We start from the raw sequence: 23,073 nt of genomic DNA on the forward strand, positions 1-23,073 counted from the left end.
CAGATAAGAAAGCAGTAGGTTGGGAGGAGACTGAAAAAGTGCCAAAGGAGCTACACACTCATTTTTTTGCGGTAAAACTCAGTGAGGTCGTTAAATCCCTTAAAAAACGTCTGTTCATGCGCCACCCACAGCCGTCTCCAATCAATAATCCTCTTCACTCTCCCGGATTGCTCCATTCCCTCTCTGCTCAGCTGTTTACAGAAGCCGGTCACTCATCCACAACCAAGCAGCAAAACTGGACTGGTACGCAAACTGACTGGACTGGACTCCATGACTGACTGTCAAAAGCGACTATTTATTTTCTTTTTTGAGGGTTTTTTTTTGTTACTTGGTTATTATTTACAAATTGAACATTGCTACATCATGAACTGAACTACTTTTCTTTTCTTTTTTCTTTGAGCAACAACTTATTAGAACTTAAAAGGGTAAAAGAAAACCTGAAGTGGAATTTTGAGTTGCATTGTTTTTTTTGTTCTGTAGACTTTGGGGACTGTGGGATTTTGGGTGTTTGTGAATTTAAATATAGTTGGTTTTGCACAAAGATTTTGTGTTTGCATTGTTCTTGTTGGGTTGAGTGATCATTCAATGTGTCAGTGTACATTTTTTGGTGTGCATCCTTGTGAGGTTTGACAAACGAAACAAAACTTGACTGACTGATCTTAAATGCCAGGAGAGAAATCTGGCTGGCACCCCTAACTAAATAAGAGAAACTCAAATAAAACAAAGAGAGACCAAAAAGTCAAACTGTCACATGAAAAGTGGGGACTTAAGCTTATGAACCGCACTTACTGGGAATAAGTGATTGCATTAGTATTCACCCCCTTTAAGCGACTGACCTAATTCAGCAGAGGTCCAGCCCATTGGTGCTGGCAGCCTCACAATTAGTGAAAGGGTATCACCTGAGTGCAGTGAATGTGTCTCCAGTGATTGTAGTATAAAGACACCTGTGTCCGGAAGGTCCAGTCACTGGTTAATCAGTACTCCTGGCTACAATTGTCACGGTAGCTGCTGTGGCAGTTGGGGTTTTTATTTAACCATTTTCACCGAGTGAATTTAGTCTCGACATTACCATTGTTTTTTCTAATACTTTTTTGCCACAGTCCTTTTTTGTACTGGACCGCAACTCATTCTTGTATTTTTACTTCTTCCGTGAACAGATTTTTCCAGCGTCTCTCTGCCTGCCTGACGGTGTCTCTGCCCGCCTGAAAACACTCCTTGTCTGCTGTCTCCTGACCACACTGTCCTGTCCGCCGACTCTCCTCGCTCTCCTCATTATTGCCTGTTGTTCAATAAACACCCTTGGACTGAATTTCTGCTTCTGTTCTCTCCATGAAGACAGTCCAAGCAACTCCATGAAAAGGTTATTGAAAAGTATAAGTCAGGGGCTGGAAACATAAACATTTCCAAGTCACTGAACATCCCCCAGTTCACCCAAAGGCATGTGGGAGACTTCAAGGTCAACTGGAAGAAGGTTCCTTGTTCTGATGAGACCAAAAAGGAGCTTTCTGGCCATCAGACTGGACGCTATGTTTGGCGGACACCAAACACTGCATATCCCCACAAACACACCATCCCCACCATGAAGCCTGGTTGTGGCATCATCATGCTGTGGGGGTGCTTCTCAGCAGCAGGTCCTGGAAGGCTTGTAAAGGTAGAAGGTAAAATGAATGCAGCAAAATATAGGGAAATCCTGGAGAACAACCTGATTCATTTTGCAAGAGAACTGCGACTTGGGAGAAGATTTATTTTCCAGCAAGACAATGACCCGAAGAACACAGCGTAAGCTACACAGAAATGTTTTAAAGACAACAAGGCAAATGTTCTGGAGTGGCCGAGTCAAACCCAGACCTCAATCCAATAGAGAATTTGTGGCTGGACTTGAAAAGGGCTGTTCACGCCCAATCCCCATGCAACCTGACAGAGCTGGAGCAGTTTTGCAAAGACAAATGGAGTAAAATTGCAGTGTCCAGATGTGCAGCCCTGATTGAGACCTATCCACACAGACTCAGTGCTGTGATTGAGGCCAAAGATGCATCTACTAAATACTGACTTGAAGGGGGTGAGTACTTATGCAATCACTTATTTTACATCGTATATTTTTAATTAATTGACATTACTTTGTAGAAATCTGTTTTTCAGTTTGACATTAATGAGTTATTTTTGTAAATTCTTGTCAATATAGCCGAATTATATTGACCATGATTCCATTTATAAAAGCAATAAAAGGGCACAACATCCAACGGGGTTTATGTTTTTTATTGGCACTGTGTTACTGACCTGGTCTAGGGGAATCAGGACACAACAGACTGTGACTCCCCACTCTTCCCATTCCCAAGAAAGGCCAGCAGCACAATTAGAATCAAGGTTTAAAAGTAGCAGTTTATCGGCTTCAGAGTAGAGTAGAGCCCTAAACAACAAACATAAAAGTGCTAATCAGCCCTAACTTTCCATAACAAAGGAGAAACACAAAGACGTAAATAATTGACAAATAACTTACCTAATCTCAAAAGTTTAACAAAAAGGGCTTCTCTCTGCTACACCATCTATTTACAGGTTACTATTTACAAAATACAGAATATACTTGGCAGCTCTCCACTACATCAGTCTGTCCAACACACTACTTTATCAAAGCTTATGTCAAATTTCACAAATCTAACCACTGGCTTGTTCCATATTACTCACAAAATCACTTGAAGGGAAGAGAAGGGTCATCAGCTGGGGTTTAAGAAAGCTGCTGTCATCTCTCTGGTCCAATCCAGAGGGAGCAATCACCTTGAGAGGACCAATCAGGAGGCCCAACCTGTTTACACTCAAACACACCAATAGTGTACACACACACACACACACACACACACACACTAGAGGGAGATTAGCAGCAACACATATACACATATGACCAGGGTCATAACACCTCCCCACCCAAAAATCAGGTATTTCTCTATTTTTTTGAGAAGTAGCAGTTTGGAAGGTCAATGGCTTGCTCATGCAGGGGCAATGCATTCCTCTGACCACTGAAAAGGAGACTTGGGGCTCGCTAAACTAGGGGCGACTACATCAGAAAGGTTTTTGCAGTACGCATGGTAATACCAAGCCATGCCCAAAAATCGACAGCGCTCATTGGGGAGTTGGGAAATCCAAGATTGCTTGTACCTTGGTATCAACTGGACAGACTTGTCCCTGTCCTATACGTTTACCTAAATAGGTAACGACAGCCTTCCCAAACTCACATTTGGCCAGATTGAGTGTAAGGGAGGCAGGGGTGCAGACAGTCACAAATCTCACTGAGTGTCTTAATGTGTTCAGTTCAGGATAACAAATAGACCACAATATCATCTAAATACACTTCACAATTACTGGCACTGCACAGGACTGTGAGCCGTTAAGCCGTTGGAAAGTGACTGGCGCATTCCTCAGACCAAACAGCATCACTGTATACTATAAGAAATGGTCAGAGGTAATGAAAGCACTAGCCACATTCACACTGCCCTTTGAGTGCAGGGAACCTGCGTCAATTCTCCGCCTCCTCCTCTGTGTGAAAGTCTCAGATGTGAGGGGTGAAATTTTGCTGCGCCTCTGATGCACCTCTGAAGGTAGTATTAGAGGCGCAGCATTGGCAAACCAAACCTGTGAGAACGGATAAGCAGGCGGCGCAGAGCGGGGTCACTCCGAGTCCTCGGTGATCTCATATGATTTTCAAATCAAGCTCTAAACATGACCTGTAATGTTTTCTTACCTGGTTACTAGGAAATGAGCCATGTCAGCATCTGTTTTCAGTCCCAATTCAAGTTGAAGCTGCCTCCATGAGTCCAACACGTATCCGATGTATATTCAGGTGCCAGCCCGGCTTTGCTCGTAATTTTGTTTCGACTCACAACAAGCTGCTGATAAAGCATTTGTTTTCTTCTTAGTATGACTTTTTAGTGGACTTTGTGTGGTGGTGGGTCGTTTGCTGGCTGTCGCAGAATCCATTACTACCCAAACACTAGTTTGGGTCCACTGCGCTTGTCTTCTTCCCGTATCCAAGGACGCGCATTCAGCGTCATCGGACGTCACGTCCGCAAGACTGCGCGGGAAATTCGGACACCGAATTGCAGTACATTATGCAGCACACAGCCTGTTCAAGGCAATGGAGAGATACGTGGGTCGGCTCATTCTTTTTGGTTTTGAACACTTCATCACCCATTAGCATTAAAAATCTTAAAATGCATGTTTATTTTTTCACAAAATCCTGCCCCAAGTTTCTTTAACTGATGGTGATTATGTAATTATGTAATTTAGAGCGAAAAACATAACTTTGATCTCAATCACAACACAGTATAACAGCATCCATATGATTAAACAGTCAGCGGGTACATGTTTAGATTAACAGGACACTGGGGGAAACATTTTGAAAAAAACACACAGACATCATCATTGTGACGTGTACCGTCACACCTCTTTTGGATCCGCAGCGCCGGCTTTCTGTGTGAATTACACACTGGTGCGTCTTTACGCCGGAGCTGCTTGGCTCTGTGTGAACAAACAATGGCGGAGAATTGGCGAACCGCCGCTGCGGCGTTAATGCGGAGTCTCTGTGTGAAAAGCGCTAGTAATTCCGAAAAGGCTATTGGGGAACCCCTAACCCTAACCCTATTGGGAAGTAATTGGAACTTGAAAGTCGGATTCGGAACAGTGGTGTTTCGGAGTGGGGGTGTTTCGGAATGGAGGGGTTTCGCAATCGAGGGGTTTTGGAATGGAAGGCCGTCCCCGGGGCAACAGCAACAGGAAACGACCTGGCGCTATTTCCACGATCAACATAGGCTTTTAGCATGTTGATGCGCAGAATTTGTGAAGCATGCATTTTGGTGTTTGGTGGAACCTTTCTAGTGTGCTCTGAGTGGAAGAATTCATTCAGAAAATGTTTTGAAAGTCTATTTTGATGTTGTAACTTGCTGGTTAGCCAGCAGCAGTTCATGGTGACGTTAGATATGGCAAAGCTAAAACAACATTGGTGGTGGGCCTGCTACATGTTTTATTGTGTTGGGCTCATGATAATATGATGTTTTGCATGTTAGAGCCTCCACAACGAGAGCGTCGGTGACGCTGATTGTGAGTACATGCCAGAGCCAAGCACAGCAAGTCCAAGAGGACGACCCCGGGGTCGAGTGCAAGGCCGAGGTGGTCGTGCGAGAGGGACGGCAACCAGCAGTGTCCAAGAAAGTGGGGGCAGAGGCCATGGACAAAAAAAAACAGAAAAATATATATTAGTAATATAAATAACGAACTGGGACATCTGTACAATTTTGACCAGGAATGTCTAAAGTATTGACCATTGAAAGTGTACATGGTTCACAGTATGCAGAGTACAGTCAAGCTCTGTTCTGTAAAAATATCGAATCATATTGCTCATCTATTGCTTTTCAGGCCAGAATTCGAGGACTAACTTTGGAGCAATCTGTCTGACATGCCTGACACGCGACCCCAGCCCGATGTTCAATATACTCTAGTTGACCTCAGCAGATGCTCCTCCACCAGGCCCTACCGTAACAGGTAAACTCACTTGGTGTGTTTGCCAGAGGTGCAGAGAAATGCCCACAGATGTTGAAAAGAAGTGCTGTGGGCAACATCCTGACTCCCGTGTTTCTATGCTGCCACACATGGTGTGCTGCCACACTGCTACCATGTAAACAAACCGACCGGAAACCGACAAGCCGACTACTCGCCAAACCGGAAGTACGACACTACGCTTGTGCACGTAGGCTATATACACTTGCTGTGTGTGGAAGATTTGTGACCATTACCCTGATCCACATGGACAGTATAAAGGTTTCATTCCAGGCAGGGTCTAACCTGTAATAACACTCCAAGTGCTAGCACTGCACACTGGATGGACATACATACAGTGCACATTCAGTTTTCCTTTGTTCTGTAATTATTCCTTGTTTTGCATTATGCATGTTTGAAGAACAGTCTTGAGAATGATAAATGCCTTTTCTTTACACTTATTACACTTGACATGATGTAGTAATACTAACTGAATTTGTTATGACTCTTTTATTGATTATTTTGGAAACCACGTAAATAAAATTCTACCACACCTGGACACCAATTACACCCAGCCAGTGCGACCATGGCGGAGACGAGGCAAGAGAGGTGGGCTACATGCTAGGCTAAAGGCTAGAGCTACACGTCCACCACTACCTAACCTGCTGCTGGCTAATGTCTGCTCTCTCGAAATTAAAATGGACGAGCTAAGAGCCAGGACAACAACACAATGTGAGATCAGGGAGTGCTGTGCTCTGATTTTTACGGAAACCTGGACCAAAGACAACACGCCAGACACGCGCTCGGACTACTGCACGACACTATCAGCAAACACGAAACTACACACCCAGACGCTGTGTTTGTCGTGGCAGGGGATTTTAACCAGTGCAACCTTCGGACTGTCCTCCCCAAGTACCACCAGCACGTGAGCTTCCCGACGAGGGACAACAACAACTACAAGGCTGCCCCCCGCCCCCACTTTGGACAGTCCGACCACATCTCCGTGTTCCTCTACCCATCTTACAGGCAGCTCCTTAAACAGGCCCCCCCAGTAAGTAAAACTGTTAAAGTATGGAACGAAGAGACTGATCTTGTGCTGCAGGACTGCTTTAACAGTACTGACTGGGATGTGTTTAAGCATGCTGCTGTGAGAGAAGACTGTACTGTGGCCTGCAACACATCACAGACTACCAGCAGCAGAGCAGGGGGGTCACAACTAGCCAAAGCGCACTGCCAGATGAGCTGAATGAGTTCTATGCTCGCTTCGATGCCCTCAACACCAACAGAGGGACTCTACCAACAGAGGCAGCACAGAGCTCTTCACTCAAGGTGACATCATCTGAGGTGTGCAGGGCGCTGAGGAGAACGAATCCCCGGAAAGCAGCAGGCCCTGATAACATCCCGGGCCGTGCACTGAGGGTCTGCCCAGCGGAGCTGGCTGAGATGTGAACAGATATTTATAATCTGTCCCTCTCACAATCTCCTGTGCCCACCTGCTTCAAGACCACCACTATTGTGCCCCTCCCTAAGAAAAACAATATAACCTGCTTAAATGACTTCCGTCCCATCGCGCTCACTTCAATTGTGATGAAGTGTTTTGAGAGGATAATCATGGCCCACATTAAAAAGACCATCCCGGACATGCTGGACCCCCTACAGTTTGCGTACCGTCGGAACTGGTCCACTGACGATGCAGTAAACACCACAATCCACACAGCTCTCACATGTCTGGAGAACAAGGACACGTATGTTCGAATGCTGTTTATCAACTACAGCTCAGCATTCAACACGGTCCTCCCAACCAGACTGGCTGAGAAGCTCCTCATCCCCGGACTGACACCTTCCCTCTGCAGCTGGGTTCTGGATTTCCTCACAGACAGACCCCAGACAGTCAGAGTTGGTACCCGGACATCAGGCACGAGGACGGTGAGCACAGGGACCCCCCAGGGCTGTGTGCTGAGTCCTCTTCTGTACACCCTCTTCACCTACGATTGTGCCTCCACCCAGCGCAACACCACCATCATCAAGTTTGCGGATGACACAACAGTCATCAGACTGATCATGCACAGAACTGCACAGTATAGGAAAGGAAGGCTCTCCAACGTGTGATTAAAACTGCAAAATACATCTGTGGAGCAGCCTTCCCATCACTTCAGGATATAACACCCGGGTCACAAAGAGGGCACACAACATCACCAAGGACGATACACACCCCCAGCACACACTGTTCACATTGCTACCATCTGGCAGACGCTACAGGAGCATGAAAGCCAGCACAACTAGACTTAAAAACAGTTTTTATCCACAGGCCATCAGGCTGCTAAATGACTCTGTAACACACTCATGACAACTCTGTGTACACAACTATTCAACACTGGGAACTACATTTGCACTATATTCAATACTGTGAACTATATTCACCTGTGAACTACATTTGCACATATCCAATGCATATATTATGTACATATCCAATAATAATACTCATGTCCAATGTATATATTCAATATTCATATATTTCAGTGTCTTCAGTGCCTTCTGCTGTATGCGAACATTGCACATGCTAACATGCTTTTTTTTTTTTTCTTTATAGTTTAGTTTATTTATCTATTTATTTTTTTCTTGTAAGTATATTTTGTGTGAAGGGAAACTAGCAAATTAAGAATTTAATTGCCTGGTGCAAATTATGTTTCCACTGTGTATATGACAATAAACATCTTGAATCTTGAATAAGTTACACTACAAGGATGTCCAGAGGTTTCTTGACAGATCAGTGTTGGCCAACAGGTCAGGCTGTTGATAGTGCTGTCGCAATCCTCTATCGTTTTCGGCAGTGACTGTTCTGCAGAAAGAATAGTACAATTAGCCTCTGTTACATTAGAATTGCACCATTCACAGTCATTTCATAATATTTCTACTGTGCTTTTTGACAAACTAGATCATAATTTCTAATTTTGAGGTTCAGAATCTGTAAATACAAACCTAAAGGTGGTATGTGGAACCTGGCTTAACTGCTCAATTTACAACAGAGTGAAGGATTGAAATAGATTATTCACATGAGCATGTTACCACTTCATGCTCAAGCTACAATACTGTAAGCCTACTCACCATGCCCTCTGCTGATTTGCATCTGCAGCAGCTCCTGGGTGCTTAGGGCAGGGATCCCTGACAGAACCCCATGTTGATGGGTATCATCAGGCCTCCTGGTTGTGCGTCATGGCATCCCCTCTGTAGCAGACAACCTGCACCGCAGAATAGCACTCTGGAGATCTGTGATGTAGCTGTAGTCCTTGTTCTCCTTTAGTGTGTACAAACTCCACTTTCTGGACTTTGTTATATACCTTGGAGTACCTGACATAAGAGAAAGAGTTCCAGCTTATTGAAACTATCATATTACTTTACATTGCTGAACAGACTGCATTTCTACATAAAGTGACTAAATCAGTGAATAGTGTCTAATTCACTAAATCACTACAATAAAGCCACTTACTCAAGAGGGCTGATATTTGGGCATGGGCATCTGTGCAGATTTCTTTGAGGTTCAGCTCTTCGCAAAGTGTCTCAAAGGTGCACATGAAGCCCTCTTTCTCCATGACAACTGAGATCTTCAGCGTCTCCCGCTTGTCAATGTTAACCATGGAGATGTTTTGTTTGTTCCATTGTCCATGGCAGTATATGTACAATACTGTGCACAGAATCCAGGACTGTCCAATCCATGCATCTCCTTTGAATAGAAATAAGAACAAAAGCAATGCAAAAAGGGTGACTACACTGTTTACTGCCAAGCTGAAGCTATAATTGTATGCCTCTGCATGAACCAATACTGAGCAACCACATGTCAGGCTAGTACTTTGTATCTTACAATTGATGTGACTGTCTCCTTTGCACTGCTGTTGTTCAACTCCTCAACTCCTGCAACTGAAAAGTCATCATCTCTGGAAAGAAATATAATAATTACAGCAAACTGGGTAGTGATGGAGAACTAAATGTATTAACATGACATAAAATAACATTTCAATGTGTTTACAGGACATAAAGGTACATCTGAATGTGTTTATGGGGCATACCAATTTGATTGATTCTCTCAAAGACAATACAGGACTGTGACTATGTAAAAATGTAAAAACAGAAGTCTGGGCTTAGGTGAGTGATGGGAAGCTTATGTGATGGGTGGCAAGTGATATTTGAAGGGGTTGGTAGGTGCATTGTGTGCAGCAATTATGGTCAGTTTTTCCCCACATTCTACTGTGGTCAGCTAACCGTCACATCATGACTTGCCATGCAAAGACTATTTTCTTAAAAAATGTCTTACTAATATTTATTAGTCTCAAGTGGTAAGCTAACATGTGACTGTTAGGACCAGTACTTGAAGCATTTTCCTGGTGCAGCTAATTAAGTGATGCCAGTCCTTTTCGTAATGTATCCCTGCTAAGGAGCACATTCATGCACATAAAGCAAACCACCTTGATATGAAAGGACACATGTAGATATGAAATGTATCCATCAACGATACATATTACATGAATAACAGTGGTCTGATCCATGTTGCTACTAGCATCAAGTTACACTCACCTGTCAGAGAGCGACTCTGCAGAAATAGTGGAAACATCAGGACATGGTTCTGCTGTGAACTGACACTTCAAGGCTGGAAGTTGATGCGTCCCTCTCATAACTATAGGACACAGAAATAGGCAACATCAGCACATTTGTAAAACGTCCAGTTCACGTCACATAAATACCATCTAACGACATCTGCTTACAACTACAATACAAACTATATTCACAGATATATGTAATCTCCCCATGACCTCTGAACAGTGGATTTGGCCTTTCACACGTGTAGCACACAAGAATTAGTCCGCCCCTCACATACAGCTCATCTGGCTAATGTCCAAACAGCCCAGGGTAGCAGTGCATGTGTGAACACTGCTATATGGATTAGATCCACAGTATGTGTAAACGTTGGCCTGCGTGTAAAGGATGACGTTACATGTAAATATGTTTCATACAGCAGTAGTCTATCATAGCTAGCTAGCTAATGTTGGCTACAAGCTGACTATGCTAATAATACATTTTCCCCAACCAAAACAAACCAGCTCATTACCTGTCCACAGAGACACATCTACCATGGCGTCCGTTTTAGGCAGCAATGAGTTGTCCCTGCTCATGGCAGTAGTAACACTCTCATTTTTCAGCTTCCGCAGCAGCAGTGGAGAAGTAAGGATGGCAACTTATAGGAGAACAAGTTTTTCGAACGGCTGACACCAGGTCACGTTGAATAGTGGGGGAAAAAACGCTCTTATGTCTTAATGCAAACGTATCTGCCAGTACCGCGGCAGCAGTAAGGGAAGTGACTTTTTGTTCATTTAAATAAATGACCATTTACTCAGGAAGCCGATATTTTAGAATCTTGTGCATGTTATCCACGGTTGTAACCTTACTGGCCTGACACCATTTATCGAAAAGAGTGCCTTTCTCCCTTCCAGCTCACTAATCCAAAAAAACGGCTTCCGTCCTGCCACACCAGTCTTTTAGTCCAATTAACTGCGTGGAAAGACATTATGTGTCCAATATCAGAATTTAATTCTCCAAAAGAGATCAAGTTCAGTAACAGAAATTAGCTAAGGTGAAGCCCCGCAGACAGCTTGTGGCTACCTGTCACTCAAAGCAGCCATACCCCTAATTATGCGTAACATAATCCTTAATATAATTGAAACCAGTGAGTTACATGAGTGAGTTACAAATCCACCCCCCTGTACAGTTGTCATGTAGGGACAGACCAAAATTGTTTCTTGTACCGGGCTGTAAATGAAGAGAATGGGAAGCATTGCCTCTATGTAGTGTAGTAAATATTCCGCCAGGCTTAAGGCCTTTTCAAGTTAGCTCCTACTATTTTCCACTGTCTAGCTCAAAATGACTAAGTGTTGACTGTGTGTAAAGAATAGATGTTTGTTTTATCCATACTCTGAGGATAACAAGGTACAGGACAGTGTCTGTACCTCATTTTCAGGGAAAGTATTGAGTATATATGAGTTCAACGGTTATCTGTGAAATCACGGTGAATTAGGCAGTTAGAGGCCCAGTTATTTCTTACCGATGAGGTCCAACAGCAGAAGACTGAGTGACTGAGATGCGCTTCTCACACACGTGTCAAGCGTAGCTGCTGCATCATGTGATCGCCTATTTCTACCGCAACACGTGCGTGGTTCTCAGCAAAAATAGACCTGAAAATGACCTGTAGACAGTCAAATGGACATCATAGCAGCATTTCACTACAGTTTTAATGTCTGTATGTGTAGAATATGTCACAGACATGAAGAGAACACACACAACAGGTGAGAGGCAGTTTCTTTCCTGTGCACTCTTTTTACTTTACTTTCTGTTCCTTGCTCTCTCTCGTTTCCCCTCCGGCTTTCTCGCTCTTTCAGTGGGGTAATGCTACATCCTGTAAAGCAAGCCTATCTATTTTTAGTGAGACCTGTTGGCTTTTGTTGTGACACAGGATATGAAGAGCTGTTCACTTGGGTAAAAAGTCTGGGTGTGTTCGACCCAACCATTCACCCCAGCCTCACCCTTACACAGACTTTGTAACTCTGACCTCCTCCTTTGGACAGGCTGGATAATTTCTATTTTCAATTAGCAAAATGTACTGGTTCAAAGAATATTTTCTGTTGTTTCTACAAGGCCTGACTCAATATCAGCGACATAAAAAAGTTACACATTTTGTCTCAGTAAATTGTGTAACTACAAAGCTAGGAGTCAGGGTCACACTTGGAAAACTGCATTAACATTTTCAATGTCTTCATGAATTCGACTGCAATGAAAGATTTAGGTTATAGTCTATATAGTCTATTTTGTTGATAAAGTAGTATTCACTACAGTTTATGAAGCCTAATCTTCCATCTAGCTGTATTTCACACTACTTGCTGTAATGTTTGCTTGCTTGCTGTGAGGCACCAGAGGGCCTTCAGCCTTTCTCTCTCTCTGTTTCTCTCTCAGTCATCATCTGGCCTGGTTCAGCATGGCTGCTCAGTCTGATTGTCTGTAATTGTTTGGCTGCTGCAGCTCTTGGCCCGGGAGACGAGGGGAGAGTTGTACTTTGGGTTTTGCTGCTTGCCCTTTGTTTTTGGTTGGTGTGGAGAACCTTTGTTTTAAGACAGAACTTGTTCCGGTGTAAATGGTAAATATATATATATCTGCTTTTGTGTATGTGAGTGTATGTATCGAGGCACAAGCCCTTAAAGTAATCAAAGAAGTTACGCTAATTTGAGTTCAGAACAGGTTGACGTATTCCTATTACACTGTGTAATTTTACAGTGTTTAAAAGAAAATAAGCTTTAATGCCTCAATTTCAGACCAAAGATTTTCACTGAGCAATCCTTCAATTTTAGTAGCTCATTATACAGTGTTTCTTACACATAGACTTTACTTGGGCAGGCTATTCAGGTATTTTAATGGCTAGCTGAGATTAAATGAAGGCAGAGTTGGGTGTGGTCCGGACCATGACTTTTGAGTACTCATATGTCAGACCATCAACATGTTGACCGGCATCGCAGTCGGTGTGATCCCACTGCAAGATCCTGTCTACTTTAAAAAATCTGTCAGAGAATAACAGCATCCGCCATGACTGGTTGACAGTGCCCTCGCTCTACCCCTCCTGTCTGCTGACATTCACACATGCTCTCATACGTTTCCTCTGAAAAGTATTGAAATTGAAATTAAAGTTGCAGTTCATGTACCTGAAAATGGTACTTAAGCACAATACCTGAGTAAATTAGTACCACTACTGAAAGAACAGGTTGCAAACTCAAATCAAGTTAACATCAGCATTACAGTCTGATATTCGTACAGAGACAACCAGGATTAAAAGACAGATGATGCCCAGAATCAGCACAATAAACTAAATACTGCAGGATTGAGTGCCAAGCTGCTGGAGGCCTGTGGATTTGTCTCTCAGTACTGGCACAAGCACACATTTGGCTCTGAAAACATGTGCTCACAAAAAGCGATACATTTGTACTAATGCTGACATGCATATTCTGTGTGAGTGTGTGTTTGAAGGGTTCTGCACAAGCTCCATCATCTGATGCCCTTCAGGAACCACAGAGCAGCCTGCTTCCCAATCACTCTCCCCTGTTAAATCCATGTGTTTCTCCTGAGCCTTACTGTATCTTTCTCAGGGTTTATTTAACCTTCACAGCCCAACAGTTGCCTCAGATAAGTCACTGCTCCATGGTGATTTAAGACGCACAGTTTGACTTTTGAGTTTTTAAACTAGGCAGACATACTGTAAATCACTGCTGAAAGGCAAGGGAGAAACATTTTAATGGATCATTCCATTAAATATGAAAGGTATTCTTTTTTTCTTTAATAAATCTTTTACTATGCCCTCAAACTACTTCATCTGTTCCCCAAAAATGCTCATTTGTGTCCTGACTTTGTTTAATTTGTTCCCATAAATGGATAATAGATGTGTTAGGACATCACTTCCAATTCATTCCCTATTTCAGTGGCCCCTGAATGCACCCCAGGCTCATTATGGACTGCTTGTATTGATTACAGTTTCATTCTCATTTTGGTGATAATTATGTGGATATACTGCTGGCTTTGACAGCACACATCATTTATCTTTGACATCCCTTGAATGCATGTGGCTGAGTAGTAGGTCGTACAATAACCAGATGGTTAGTGGTTCTGTCACCGGCTCTGGCTGCACGTCGAAGTGTCCTTGGGCAAGAGACTGAACCCCAGATTTCTTCTCTGTGGGTGGGCGATATGACCTAATATTTATATCACTATATTTTTGGGGGTGTTTGTGGTGACAGAATTGTATAATTGTGTTAGTAAAATAATAAACATAACCTACTTAAAATATGACTGTTACGTTTCCCAGAAAACAAAAAGGGGTCGCAGGCTGGGAAACTAACAAAGCACTGCACAAATCACAAAAGGGTCAAAGCAAACTGGTCCCTTGGTGTCTGAAAGGTGGCAGTGGGAATAAAACACACTGTCACCCACTGATTCTATCAAAATGATAGCCGAACAAAAGCATTAGACCCAAAAACCAAAGGTGAAGTGGGAGTCACTGAACAGGGGGGAAACTAAATATATGGAACTGGCCAAAAGGAATGAATCTCAGACACACTCAACTCAGATTTGCACTCAAACAGAAAACGCAGAGAGCCAACTGATGGTGTCGAGTTCCTGAAGACACACAACCACTGAGCAGGGGAACTGCAACCCCTTTGTATAGTCTCCCAATTGACTGATTGCAGCCAGCTGAGGTAGAACATCACAGGTGCACCCAATAGCTTCTGATGACCTGTGACCTAGATCTTGAGAAATCTCTGTTCACACCAGGACCTTGGGGAATCTCTGATCTCTGTCTATAACATGACTATGCCCCTTTTCATTTGATTGGCAATAAAGGGAACATAGGAGTGAGCATCTGTGGCATAATGCAGCCACCTAGAGAAAAAGCGCTGCGCCCAGCATTTTTTCAGAGCGCTCTGCCTTATTTGTGAGGCCGCTTTTGGTGCCATCAACGCTGCTTTTTTTCAGGCATTCATAGTTAGATCGGTCAGACTCGTCGCCCATTGCCCTAGTAATTCAGAAAATCGAGGAGAAGCTTGTTCTGGCTGTGTCTGTCCATCCTGAGCTTTATCAGATGGAAACTCTCTGAACAGAGACAGGGAAGTCCATTTGTGGGAGCAGACTGTCTGTACGATGAATGTTGCAGAGGAGTGTTGATGTTAGCTCAATAATCAGACTAATTTTCCATTTTTTTTAATGATGATACAGTATAACACTGATTTGCTGTTAGCCTCTGAGCTGTTATTTTTCATCTTTTTCAGTCATCACAGAGTCAACTGTACATCTAATCTACCATTTATCACATGAAGCCTGTCACCATTTTTACAGTCTACTGATTGGCTCAGGTGTTTGCCAACCAGATAAACAGCAATCAATTAGAAAAACACTTTTAGTCAAAGAAACGTTATTTCCATTGCAGTAACATATATTTGGTGGCATGGCTCTGTTCTAAGACCTCCCTGCCCTTCCATGTGCATACTTGGAAAGCCTAAGGCAGGGAGAGCAGCAGCAAAGAACCCCAAAAGCGTACAGAACAGAGCAGGCATACAGATGCTCCAGTTGTTGCTGCTCCTTTGTGGAGAGAATGAGCAGTGTAGCAGTTTGGCAGGAGCCCACAGGATTGGCAGAGGAGGCGAAGGCGCGAAGCAAACCAAGCTCGGGACATGGGTTTTCCCTCCTACATAGCAAAGAGAGGCTCTTGTTGGCTGGCTTGAAGTCAGCTTGTCAGATAGCAAGTCATAGAAGATAGAGAAACTAAAGCAGAATTAGACTCAGAAATTAAAATGTACCTTCCTTTCCTATCCCTTTTTAGACTTTGGGTGTTTTAAAAATATAGAGAAGTAGTGAGGGTTAATTGTTACATCAGTTATAGTGAGGTCATGCAAGGCTGTGCATGTGGTGAACTCGCCACCTCTGAAAAAAACGATTAAAAGCTGTGAGGACAGTTTCTAATAGTAAGTCTGTATAGGGACCAAAGCACTTAAAATATGTCATCAAATATTTTACGAGTGGGAGAGTGAAAGGGAGATGAATATTGTTGCCTTGCGGTTTGGGACATGGGGCAGGATTTGTGAAAAAATAAACATGGGTGATGAAGCGTTCAAAACCAAAAAGAATGAGCCCACCCACGTATCTCTCCATTGCCTTGAACAGGCTGTGTGCTGCATAATGTACTGCAATTCGGGCTCGAATTTCCTGCGCAGTCCTGCGGACGTGATGTCCGATGACGCTGAATGCGCGTCCTCGGCGTCTTTCGACTTGGATACGGGAAGAAGACAAGCGCGGTGGACCCAAACTAGTGTTTGGGTAGTAATGGATTCTGCGACAGCCAGCAAACGACCCACCACCACACAAAGTCCACTAAAAAGTCACACCAAGAAGAAAACAAAGGTTTTATCAGCAGCATGTTGTGAGTCAAAACGAAATTACGACCAAAGCCGGGCTGGCACCTGAATACACATCGGATACGCGTTCGACTCATGGAGGCAGCTTCAACTTGATTCGGGACTGAAAACAGATGCTGACATGGCTCATTTCCTAGTAACCAGGTAAGAAAACATTACAGGTCATGTTTAGAGCTTGATTTGAAAATCATATGAGATCACCGAGGACTCGGGTGACCTAACGTGCAAAGTAGCGTTAGCTGCAAACATGTAACTTAGTCCACCGCTGTGTAACACTGAATAGTTACAGACTGCGCATTTTCCACGGTCCTTTAGTCTGAAACCGAATAGTTAGAAATATGTCCCTTTATATATGGGACCGAAAGCCCAACCTGTTATCCGGGAGGTGACGTTAGCAGCTGGCTGTAGCCACAGGCTTGTTTGTGTCTGTGTAGTAACATTAGCCGCTTACACACAGCAATCCCATATCAGAGACGATATTTCTGTCCCCCAGTATGCCGTCTTTGCTTTCGCCTGTGCATTTCAGACTGCATCAACTGTAACGGTAAATCGCTGCGCTTGTGTGACGCTAGACACAGCGAGCCAGCTTCCCGTCTGCTTCATGTGTGTAGGGGATAAGGCTATCCCTTACACACAGCACCGGCTCCCGTCTCCTTCCCGTCCCCGGGAAATACAGTATTTAGGGACTACAGTAACGGTATTTACAGGCTGTGTGTAAGGGGCTATTGTGTTGACTTGTTGATGATTCTGTTGTGATGTAGCTGAATAAAAGGCAGTTTAGAGCTAAACATGAAGTGCACAATCGCATATAAACAAGCTCAGGTGGTGCTATAGAAATTGATATTGTGCGTGTCTACCAGTCTGATAAAGTTATTATTATTCAGGGACGGTGCTACACTGGGGCTAGGGGGTGCTATAGCCCCGTCAAAAATCTTTGTAGCCCCAGTTAAGCCCCTCAAGCATTTTATTTTATATTTTAATATATATATATATTTTTTAAGTTAAAAAACATTAAAAAGTTCACAAGTAGCCATTCTGTTCCAATCCAATCCTGCTTGCGTGTTTGTGCTGCACCTGTACCCCATTGACTGGTGTACCCTATAACCTGTGTGTGAGGGGAGAGGAGGGGAGGGGAGGGGCGGGGGGAGTCTTTTGTTTATACTTGCGCGTTAGGCTAAGGCTAGCTAGCCTACAGTCCGTTGCAATGGATCGTTTTGTGATCAAGAAAAAAAGAGTGCAGGTAGAAAATGAAGACCAAGACCCAGTCTCCCAGGGGGACAAAGAAGAAGAGGGAGATTCGAAAAATGAATCTGAGAAAGGAACTTGTGAGCCAGGACCTGAAGGAGCACCAGGGCAGTCCATTGCTGCTAGCTGCTCTATAGCCCCCGTTAGCTGCACTGCTGACACAGACACCCCTCCCTCTGATTTAAGCCAGTCACCTGTTGATGAACCAAGGCAGCCTCTTCTTCTGCGTTATCCAGCCACAAAAGTTGGACAGCAGAATCGCTACTTCAGTCTTAGATGGTATGGGGATTACAAATGGCTGGAATATTCTACTTCAAAGGACCGTGTTTTCTGCTTTGCATGCCGCCACTTTCAACGTACAGGAAACCATGGAGAGAAGGCAGCATTTACCCACAATGGCTACCAGAACTGGAAGAAGGCGACAAGTTCATTCAAGACACACGCTAGTGTGGAGCATAAATATGCCATGGCAGCGTGGAATGAGTGGACTATTCAGAAAGAGTCTGGCTCAACAATATGTAATGCTCTGAGGGATGGACATGCAAAAATAGTCCGAGAGAACATTAAGTATATGAGAGCAGTTGTGGAGTCATTGCGTTTCACTGCATACCAGGGACTTTCACAGAGAGGAGACACAGAGAATGACACGGGTGTCAACCAGGGAAACTTCCTTGAACTTTTACAGATTATAGGCAAATTTGACAAAACAGTTGCACAGAAAATATCAATCCAAGAAATGCGAAGTACACGCATCATGATATACAGATAGAAATACTGGACATTATGGCAAATATGATTAGGGATCAGGTGAGTGGTGACATACAAGATGCTGAAATATTTGCTTTGATGGTAGATGAAAGTAAGGACCCAAGTAAAACGGAACAAGTGTCTGTGGTGGTGCGCTACATGAAAAATGATACAGTTGTGGAAGAATTTCTCCATTTCACGCCAGCTGACGGTTTAGATGCAGAGTCACTTTTCTCTACGATCAAAGACACTCTCAGTAAATGTAACATTAATCACACTGCCTGTATTGCTCAGTGTTATGACGGCGCTGCAGTAATGTCTGGTGTTCACAACGGGGTCCAAGAGAAATTCAGAGAAGAGGTCCCTCAGGCAATCTACATTCATTGCCATGCACACAGCCTCAATCTTGTTTTGGTGGACTGTGTCAGAAACGTGAAGCCAGCGGGGGATTTTTTTGTTATTGTGCAAGACATGTACAAGCTTTTCTCAGGCTCATTTGTCCATGCCCATTTCATTAAGAAGCAAAGGGAACTTGAGCCTTCTCAGCAGCCCATTAAACTTAAGAAACTGTCTGATGCGCGCTGGTCCTGCCAGTACTACTTGCTGTGGGCAGTGCAAAAAACCCTTCCTGCCATCATTGCAACCTTAAATGACATTAAGGCGCAACCAAATCCACGCAGATCCACTGATGCACGGTCATTACTCTCACTCATTGATGCTGAATTCATCCTCCACCTTATCCTGTTTGAGGATCTTTTTTGTACAGCAAAGTTCATGTCTGACACTCTACAGTCCCCCGATCTTTTGCTGGAGACTGCCACTGACCTCGCACACTCGGTCATCACGGGCCTAAAAGAAAAGCGCACAGAGGACTCTTGCAGAGCCATATGGAGCAAGGCAGAAGCCCTGTGCGCAAAGGTCAGTGTCGCAAAACCACCGCAGCTCCCACAAGAGAAGAGACAATCCCAACAGCCTCGCCATCTGCAGGACTATGTAATTGAAGCTACAATTCAAACAGAACATCCATCCATGTCCTCTCCAGATGAACTCCGAACATCCTTGTTCTACCCTGTCATTGACCGACTAGTGAATGAAATAACACGAAGGTTTCAACAGAAGCAGGTGCAGTTCTCATGGGCACGTCAGCCCTCAACCCCAAAAATACCACATTCCTTGAAAAGGAGAGCCTTGAGCCCATGGCACAGTTGTATGGGATCAAAAAGGACGACCTGCTGGCCGAGGTGCACCAAATGCGCCGGCTCTTGGAAAGAAAAAAAGAACAAGGTGAAACAGTCAGCAGCACACTGGAATTTCTGTCCATGCTTAAACCTTACAAAGACTCCTTTGAGGACATCTATAAACTTTTGCGCATATCTATTACACTGCCTGTAACCTCTGCTTCATGTGAGCGCAGTTTTTCCTGCATGCGGTGCATAAAAACTTACCTGAGAAACAGAATGGCAAACCCTCTACTCAGCAACCTTGCCTGCCTGTCCATACACGCAGAAAGAACCAAGGCCCTGGATGTCCAGAAGATCATAGACTCATTTGCACTTAACCACAACAACAGACACATCGTCCTCCTATAAAACAACTCTGGTGAGTTTGTTCCTGACGTTGCGATCATAGACTGGTTGTGATACATGTGATGTGATGTGACATTTAATCCGTTACACTGTTTGCAGTAGAAATATAATCACCAAGATTGTGATGAGCCAGTTCCTTTTACGCTCTTTAAGTGTGTGCCCAGTTAACAGGGTGTTTGCACTTCTCGCTGTGGCTTTGTATATTATTAATTATTAATTAAATTTTTGACCTCATGATGTTGTGATCCGAATCATTAGTGTGTGCACTTTACATCCTATGTTATTAATTTCATTATTCATTTAATTTCTGAAGTTATGATGTTATGATCTGAATCATTAGACACAAGCTGTTTGCACTTCTCGTTGTGGCTGCACTTTGTAGCCTATGTTATTAATTTCACTATTAATTTAATTTCTTAAGTTATGATGTTGTGATCCGAAACAATATTACCAATGCATAGTTGTTTGTTTTCATTAATTATGCATATGGAATAAATACACTTGTCGCATTTTGGATGTATTGTCTGGTTATTGGCAGGCGCATGGGCACTGTCCGGTGCTGTCCAGTGCTGAATATGTCACCTTTGCACGTGAAACATTTTTGCCATTGCCTTGTGGTCACTTGTATTAGGCTTAACTATTTTGTTGAATATTCTTTGGCCAAAATTCAGTTAAAACTACTTTTATATCGAACATGCTCGTGCTGTGTATCATAGTTGTTTTTATTGAAAAAACGAGAACCTCCTTATAAAGTAACTGAAGTCATGAAAATCAATTATTTTCTTAGCACCCCCATGTATCGGTCAAGCTCCCCCTTAGCACTGGGAGAGAAAAAATCCTGGCGCCGTGCCTATTATTATCATTATTATTATTATTATTATTATTATTATTATTACGACCTTGCTTGTGAAACGTTTGTGTGGTCGAGTCCTTTGGGGGGTGGGGTGGGTGAAAAGAGTGGTCTCAATTCATCGATAGAGCTTTTAGCATTTATTTTTCTAAATTTGACTTGTGTTGTACCTTCCACACAAGATTGTTCTAGACATTATACATTGCGTTGTATGTATAGCAGAAGAAATTGTTTGTAAAAGTGACACACAAATTACTGAACGAATGAGACACGTATTTTGATATTATTATTGTTGCAGGCAAAAATTATGTGGCCATAGTTGTTCTGGCCAAACAGAAAAGAGACCAAGGTAGCAAAGTCACAGCCAGCTTGTTGACATATGCTTGCTGACTCAGACTGTAACTTTTTAAGATATTGCTGTTTTCCAGCTACCAGAAGAAGCAAACTCCTGAAGCAGCTACTCAGGGAAGTAAGGAGATGAGAGCATCAACACCAAGCAAGCGAACAGCTGCTAAAATCTCTCATTGATTATCACCAATTGAACTAGTGTCTGAGGAGTTAGTATGTTTTCACTTTCTAAGTTTTATTCATTAGGAATTTCAATCTTTTCAGAATATAGACAAAACATTGAACAATATTATAATATAAAATAACATGAAGTGCTGACATTACATTACACATTGTAATTATGTATTTAGCCACACTTCACAACTACACACACACACACCTGTCATGGCCAAGAAAGCTGGTTGTGTTTAGTTGTCTTGTGTCAATGTTGTCTTATGGTTTCCTGTTTTATTTTGAAATTTTACTCTCCTCTCGTTTCAGGTAACTTGCCCCTGCCCCTTGTGTTTTTCCTGCCAGTCTGATTGTCTTCTCCGCCCTGATTGTTTCCACCTGTTCCCCATTACCGTGTGTATATATGGTCTGCGTGTCCCTTTGTCTATTGCCAGTTCGTCTTGTATTGTGTGCCAGAGAACCAGCTCGTGCCATCATCTCGTCAAGAATTGTCAGCGTTTGTTCCATGCCCCTGTCTTGTCAGGTTTTTTGTACTTTTCTTTGATACTTTGTCAAGCCCTTGTTTTTGTTAGTAATTTTCCCTCATATGAGTGGTTTTTCGTTTATTAGCTAAAGTAGCGTTTGTTTCCTCCTTGTGAGTGATTTTCAGTTGCACTTTCATAATAAAAGATTTGTTTATTTTTCACTTTGTCTCCTGAGTCGTGCGTTTGGGTTCAAGTCCCAGTTCAGTTGTGACAACACCACTGATTACACTGGTGACATTATCTTGACAGGGAAGATATTCTAATGGCTGGAGTTGAGGCAATGGCTGAGAACCAAGCTTTGGATCCTTTGGAAGAAATGTAAATGTGTTCATGACAAATGTTATAGCCTCCTAAGACCCGGCAATTCATTTTTGTCCTCTGTGGGGGACATGAGTCTGAGACCTCTAATTCAAGTATCATTAATATAATCTATCTGAATGCTACTGTCCCTTTAAGAGCAGACAATGGGCTCTCATTTAATGGCCCAGTTGTGGGGGAGGGGCCAACACAACACAGCCATTGTCTTTTCAAAATGGCGGGAATTTCATCTTCCACATTTTAAGGCAACAAGAGAGGTAAGTCATCACTTTTTTCCAGATATAATGTTTCTGTTGCCAAAAATCAAGTTGTTTCTTTAAAATAAATGTATTGTCTTCCATTTAGTAAGATTTTTAAAAAGTCACATTAATTTTAACCTTTTCAAAACACAACTTTTATTCAATGTCCTCTGTAGTGGATATCAGGACTTACTAACGTCCATTTGTGATACAGCAGGGAGCAGAGGGCTAAGTGAGGCAGAGAGGATTTTGTTAAGAATTGTGGAAGGAGATTCTGATCTAGAGCTGTCTGAAGATGAGGTGGAGGAGGGCCAAAGAGAGGAGGAAGATGAAAGTTCAGAGGAGGATACTGCAACTGTTGAGGAAGATGAGCCTGAGCCAGGGAAAAGTGATGATACACATCGTGTGTTATGGATCAAGAGCAATGTGTAAGCTAGAGTATTGAAGTTTATTGCTATTACAGTGTGTAGAAAGGGAAATGAAAGCAGTTCTAGTTCACACTGTTGATCACACACACGCGCACACACA

The sequence above is a fragment of the Pagrus major genome, chromosome 14 (genome assembly GCF_040436345.1).
Source record: "Pagrus major chromosome 14, Pma_NU_1.0".
Lineage (NCBI taxonomy): Eukaryota > Metazoa > Chordata > Actinopteri > Spariformes > Sparidae > Pagrus > Pagrus major.